The 6456-nt window shown below is 41.9% G+C and overlaps 1 long non-coding RNA gene across 1 annotated transcript; it reads left to right on the top strand.

Annotated features, from left to right (window-relative positions):
• Positions 1-242: 242 nt before the first annotated feature.
• LOC109776002 (uncharacterized) lies at positions 243-1294 on the top strand. The gene is made up of 2 exons (XR_002235951.3): positions 243-619; positions 729-1294. It is a non-coding gene; the product is annotated as an uncharacterized lncRNA (long non-coding RNA).
• Positions 1295-6456: the final 5162 nt, after the last annotated feature.

Raw genomic sequence — 6456 nt, forward strand, 5'->3', positions numbered from 1 at the left:
TTCAATACCTCTTTCAGAAATTTTATGCCCCAAGACAATACCTTCATTTAAAGACATTATAACCATGCACCCTAGGAGACCTCTCACGCCATCACTGGTTTCGGCCGTCCGATTGCTCTTCCAATCATTATTGGTCGTCGGATGCACCAGGCCCGCCAGACGTCAAAGGCTCGCTGCTGCGGGAACAAAATCAAAGGTTTATCTTTGGATCCCCGATGGACGGTCGCAAGGTAGGTGCGCGTCAAAAAAATTCGCGGCGACTCTTCATTATGCCTCCCCGCACCTCACACCCTCATCGCATCCAACCAATCCCGATCTCAGGCAAAACCTAGATGTGCCGTCGTCATCGAGAGAGAGCAGTCTCCTAGGTCATGCCCACCTCCAAGATCCCACCCCTATCGCCCTCTCTCCTCTCACGGCCCTAGTGTCGCATCTCTTCCTGACCGATAGTGCCGGTGGTCTGCCCATCTAGCAGTGGTCGGCGTCAATCCCTTTATCATCGCCGAGCATGCACGCGGCGCCCTCGGCGATGCCCCCGCCGCAGTCACCGAGATGGATCCCACGCCAGGGTTCCAGGTTCTGTTGGTGAGGGCCGAACTTCACCGCCGTGTCAGTGATGGTAGGGAAGCGTTATACTTTCTCTCGATCCATCTGGCTCGCCTCCCCTTTTCTCCTTCCCGTCGACTATACCGCGATGGCTAACACTCTCCATGCCTTCTCGGTGGCAGGCAGCGAACCAGTCTTGTGACATCTTCCTAGGAGTGCTCCAAATCTCCCAACTGCTTCGCTTGTTGGCTGACTCCTCGTCCTCCACCTCAACAGCCAGATACAGGCAAGCAAGCAGCAAGACGGCCTCAAAGCTTCAATCTCTGTTGCTGGTCCCTTCGCCATCTGATCAACCAAACACCTATTGTCTTCCGCCTCCTGGACGACCTGATAGGGGCTGCAACGAGGCTCCAGAGTCTCCACCAATTTTGCTCCTCTTCGTCCTTGCTGAATGATGCTTCATCGCATATCATTTTTGGTGCTAGAATTTGTGGTTGTTCCATAGTCGATCAAGCCATGTATCAGTGCTTAGGTAATCTTTGTACTGATATATCGAGAAAGCATCGTGCTTTGCCTATTCACTTCTATACAAGCTAATCTGTAATTGGCAGTGGTTACTGAATATTTTTATCCCTGTTAGTCAAAGCTAATATAATGTGACTTGCCAACTTTCTGCTGAATGTATTGTTGAAAAACAAATCCAAGGGAATTATTATTTGGCATCAAATTAAGGAATGTCCTGCATGAACTTTTTTTTGTTTACCATGTCCTTTCTTTCTTATATTCTTTATGAACTATATCTCCTGATATTATAAGTATTACCTTATAGGGTGATACTGTTACAACGAGTGAGACAATGAAAATGTATTGTAGAAGTTACTGAGCAAGGAGGGAAACAAGTCTATCTCTCTTTTTCAAAGAAGCTACTTCTCCACCATGGAACAATGATGTTGCATTTTACTGCATCAAACAGATAGGTTATTTTTGCAAGGCATGGTGAAGCAATGAAAAATATAACAATGTGTGTTTTGATGTCATCTCTACGAGAACAGAGATACCTGAGACTTACTTTGCTAAGAGGTATGTTCCACCGGCTGCATCAATTGTGAATTTCCATAGCAACTTGAATATCTGCATTTTTATCTCTGCTAGAATTGTGCACACAGCTTGTTGGTCGTACGTGATGTTAAATGTAAGGGGTGGCTGGATGGTGAAACTATAATTGTTCAGTATAACTAATAATTATGCATTGTAAAAGAGCACTCGCATGAATTTTTGCCAACATTTAAAGAGACATTATAATACCCATATGGTGCTTTTGTTTTTGCAACTAAACATCAGTTAGTAAGCTAACAAATGCAATTATGGATCTTGGACTAAGAATTCCTCTATGTACGTATGATTACGTTATTCAGCACAATTTGTGAGTTAGGGTTGTTTTGCTGCTATGTTGACAATTCCTGATGGAAGCTTACCTAGATCATATCCTTGACTTGTGAAGGTTTCCCTCCTTTTTTTCTGTTGATAACTGTGGGAAACTGCAAAAAAACTCATGCATTCATGCTCTCCTGAATTATTGGAAACCGAATGACTCTTCTGTGTGCACATTGCTTGCTATTTTCCATTGTTACCAACAAAATAATATGAATTGTCATTGTCAATGCACAGAGAGCACTAGATAGTTTTTATTCGAGACAAGCACTAGATACTTGTGCTAATTAATAGCAGGCAACTCAATTGTTGCCTAGACCAAGTGCTAATTATTTTTTTCTTCTCTATATGATTTGTCTTGCGCCGATTATATGTTGAATATGTGAATGGAGTTCTTGTTTATATCGGCGAAACGAACTAGCCATTTTAGCAAAGGAAGCAGGAGGCAAGTTCTGAAGTTGAGCACCTCAGCGCCATAAAAGAATTAGGACAAATACGAAAGCAACGTGTAATGATCTGTTATTGTAACAATGCATGGACATTATTAATATTATACCTACTGTAAGTAAGCGTAGAGTATGTATATATGCTATTTGAAGATAAATATATTATAATATTATTGTTTTAGCTGATGGTACACTCGCTTTACATAGATTAATGGTTGTGATTAGGCTTAAAAATTTGAATGTTCATGAGTTGAGTTATTTACATAACTAATACAGATTTGCCATTTATCCATATGTTTTTAGCACTAATATGTGTTTAGTGAAGAGAAAGTGCAGTACTAGAGATTATCTCCAAGTCTTTAGGTAGAGAAATTTCATAATGGAACATCCTTTGTACTTGTCATCTTATTTATGAGTATGATGGCACTTTGATGACATGAGTTTCCAGTTTAATTTTGGGATTGTTCAGAAAGGAATTCCTAACATCCAGCTAATAGCATCATAAGAATTATTATTATTTTCCTTACCAATAACGGTGCCATGTAAACGTACTAGCTACACATGCTGACTAATAATACAGTGATTAAGATTCCCTAGCAGTTGGGATTGCATCTTGATGTCACTGTCACTTCAGATTTTTGCTTTGATAGGGCACGATTGAGCATCTCATAACCCTAAAAGGTGCTCTTTTTTGTCAAAACGAACGATACAAAAAATGGTATAAATTGACCTAGATTTTATTTTCCTTCTTGCATTCATTGACTCTAGCATGGGAGGACAAAGTATGAACAATGTTTGAAATCTGAGTGTAATGTTTGATCATTATGGCATTGTTCTATTATTTGTCGTGAGTTTGATTTAGGTTTTGTTCTGGAATATATTGTCAGATTTTCCACTAGGTGAAAATGTTAATTGCAAGTAAATTATACCATTTGGATCTATTTTTTGCTGCTACCATTTGAACTACCTCAGTTATTATCTTTGTTACCAACTCAAGTTGGAAATAATTAAATTATGCAGGCTTCTCATGCATGATTGTTTTTGTGGAAATTATTATTCTATCATATGATAAAATGGGAATCTTGTGAACATAAATCCATCTTAACATCCATGTTTGGTGTCTTAATATTTATGAATTACCGTATAATTTAACCATCAAAAGAGACGGGCGCAGCAACGCGCGCCATCAATGATCTAGTTAACCATAAAGTGGCACTTCTCCCAATTCAAGACAAGATTAGTTTCTTCACATCTTTGCAAAACTCGATCAAGGTTGCTCAAGCAATCATCAAAAGAAGTTTCATATACGGAGAAATCCTTCATGAAAACCTCAACAATATTTTCACAAAAATCAGAGAATATAGCCATCATGTATCTTTGAAAGGTAGCAGGTGCATTGCATAAACCAAAAGGCATACATCTATAAGCAAAGGTACCGAAAACCAAAAGGCATACATCTATAAGCAAAGGTACCGAAAGGGCAAGTAAAAGTGGTCTTTTCTTGATCCTCTTTTGACACAGGTATTTGAGAGAAACCGGAATAACCATCTAGAAAGCAAAAATGTGTATGTTTGGACAATCTTTCTTGCATTTGATCAATAAAAGGTAAAGGGTAATGATCCTTTTTAGTAGCTTTATTTAATTTGCGGAAATTAATTACAATCCTATAACCTGTAACAATTCTTTGTGGGATCAACTCATCTTTAGCATTAGGAACAACGGTAATACCTCCCTTCTTAGGGACACTGTCGTGGTTTTGTCACGGCAGATGTCCTAGTGAAAGGACTTAGTCGTGGAGCCATCGCGATGGGTTAGCTTAAAGGGGTTAAAGCACACAAAGGACGCAGAGAGTTTATACTGGTTCGGCCCCTTGCGGTGAAGGTAAAGGCCTAATCCAGTTGTTGTGGAATTGCTAGGGTTTCGATGACCAGGGAGCGAATCCGCTATACCTGGCTCTCGAGTTGTTGTTTGTTGTCCCTAAACCGCCGCCGGGTCGTCCCCTTATATACATGGGTTGACGCCCGTCGGTTTACAGAATCCCGAGTCCGGCTCATAAACGTGTCCGGCTCGGTTTCTACCCTTTCTATCTTACAACACAAGTTACATGCCATATGGCGGTTTATGTCTACAGGCTATAACTCACCTTTGGGCCCTGGGCCTTCGTAAAGCGCCATACTCCTTGTCTTCATGGGCTTCAAATATAACTAACTCATTATGAGGATAACCCGGCCTCTCCTGGCCGGTTTACATCCAGTAGTAATATCCCCAACATTAGGCCCCAGATTGATTTGAACTGGTTCATGTCAATCTTCAACTCTTGAGAAAAATTCTTCCTTCGGCACCATCACATAAATCTTCATTAATGAGCCTCCGACAATCGAGGCGACAGCAGTCACATATCCAGCTTTGGGCTCCTCGATTCTCGCGCCTGTCATTTATCTCTTCACCTTTATAAATAAGGCCGGGGGGTCTTTTTCATTTCCCCCCTTGCCTCTTCGTCTTTCTTCTTCCTTGCGCCGACCTGACTGTCACACGCAGCCGCCATCGTCAAGCTTCGCCCTCGTCTTCAACTCTGGCCGCTGCATCAACCTGATCGTACTAGAGAAACGCGGCGCTTCTGTGTTGTTCCATCAGCATCGGTAATTTCCCCTTCCTTGCTCTAGATCCACCATTAGGGTTTCGGTGTTCATCGGAGTTCATTGAAGCTTCAACACCGTTCTTCCCTGTTCTTCTTAGTATCATAAACGACTAGTTTAGATCTGATATTTCTTGTGCGGCCGTAGCCATAGTCCCCTTTTTCCTCATTATAGCATCCCCTTCGTATAGAAAGAAATTCCTCTGAATCTGATGAACTGTTGAAACACCTGTATTTTAGGTCTAAGTATATTTTGATTTTCTGACATGCCGCAGATCTGAATTTACCATACCAGTCTGTGAAAACTGTTTTCCCCTTACTTAGTTACTTTAGATCTGTACCTTTCATACCAATACAGGCGGTTTATCTTTGTAGAAAATGATAATTCGGTGGGTACCATTAGTCCCCTCTTAAACCACCAAGGCATTTATCTTTATAACTCCTCCAATATCAGACTCCGGTTTAACAAATGTCAGACTCCGGTTTAACAATGTGTATATGCCTCTATTCTGCTTCTGATCTTGCATCGCTTTATATTTGTCCGTCATAAATCTTAAACCGGCATTGATCTTTTTCCAGCTTTTCATTGAAATGGCCAAACCATTTTATGCTTGTAACTGGGTTCCTTCCCGGGTTACGAAAGCGCAACTAGAGGGATGTGTCGCCGCTGGCGCTTTAGCAAAGAAAGAAGTTATCCAGTGGAGGGTCCCTGGCCCAGAAAATCCTCCTGGGCCCAAGGACGGAGAAGTAGTCGTATTTGTTGATCACCTGAGCCGAGGGTTTAGCCCTCCCGGATCAAAATTCTTCCGAGAAGTACTTGCTAACTTCCAACTCCACCCTCAGGACATTGGCCCAAACTCTGTGTCCAATGTTTGTCATTTCCAAGTATTTTGCGAGGCTTATCTTCAAGAGGAGCCCACAGTTGAACTGTTTAGGGATTTCTTCTACTTAAACCGTCGTACAGAGTTTACAGACGGACCCAACACTGAACTTGGCGGCATGGCGATTCAAAAGAGGAAAGATGTCAGCTTCCCTCACGCCAAGCTTCACAGTCACCCCAAGGACTGGAATCATACTTGGTTTTATTGCAAAGATACTTGTCCAACTAATGAAAATCCTCTGCCGGGTTACCGTCCTCATCGTCTTAGCAATACACATCCCTTTCCTCAGAGATTAACTGCGAAGGAAAGATCCAACTACGCACCACAACTGTCAAAGCTTAGAGCCTTTGTGGCGAACGGTTTAACAGGTGTTGACTTTGTTCGCTGCTGGATATCCTGGAGCGTTCTGCCTTTAAGCCGGCGCCCTGGTTTAATGTGTGAATACACAGGGAGCTTGAAAGATCCTCAGCGACATGTCGACATTCAGTTAACAGAAGCTGAAGTCACTGAGGCTGTC

The sequence above is a fragment of the Aegilops tauschii genome, chromosome 5, assembly GCF_002575655.3.
Source record: "Aegilops tauschii subsp. strangulata cultivar AL8/78 chromosome 5, Aet v6.0, whole genome shotgun sequence".
In the NCBI taxonomy this organism is placed as follows: Eukaryota; Viridiplantae; Streptophyta; class Magnoliopsida; order Poales; family Poaceae; genus Aegilops; species Aegilops tauschii.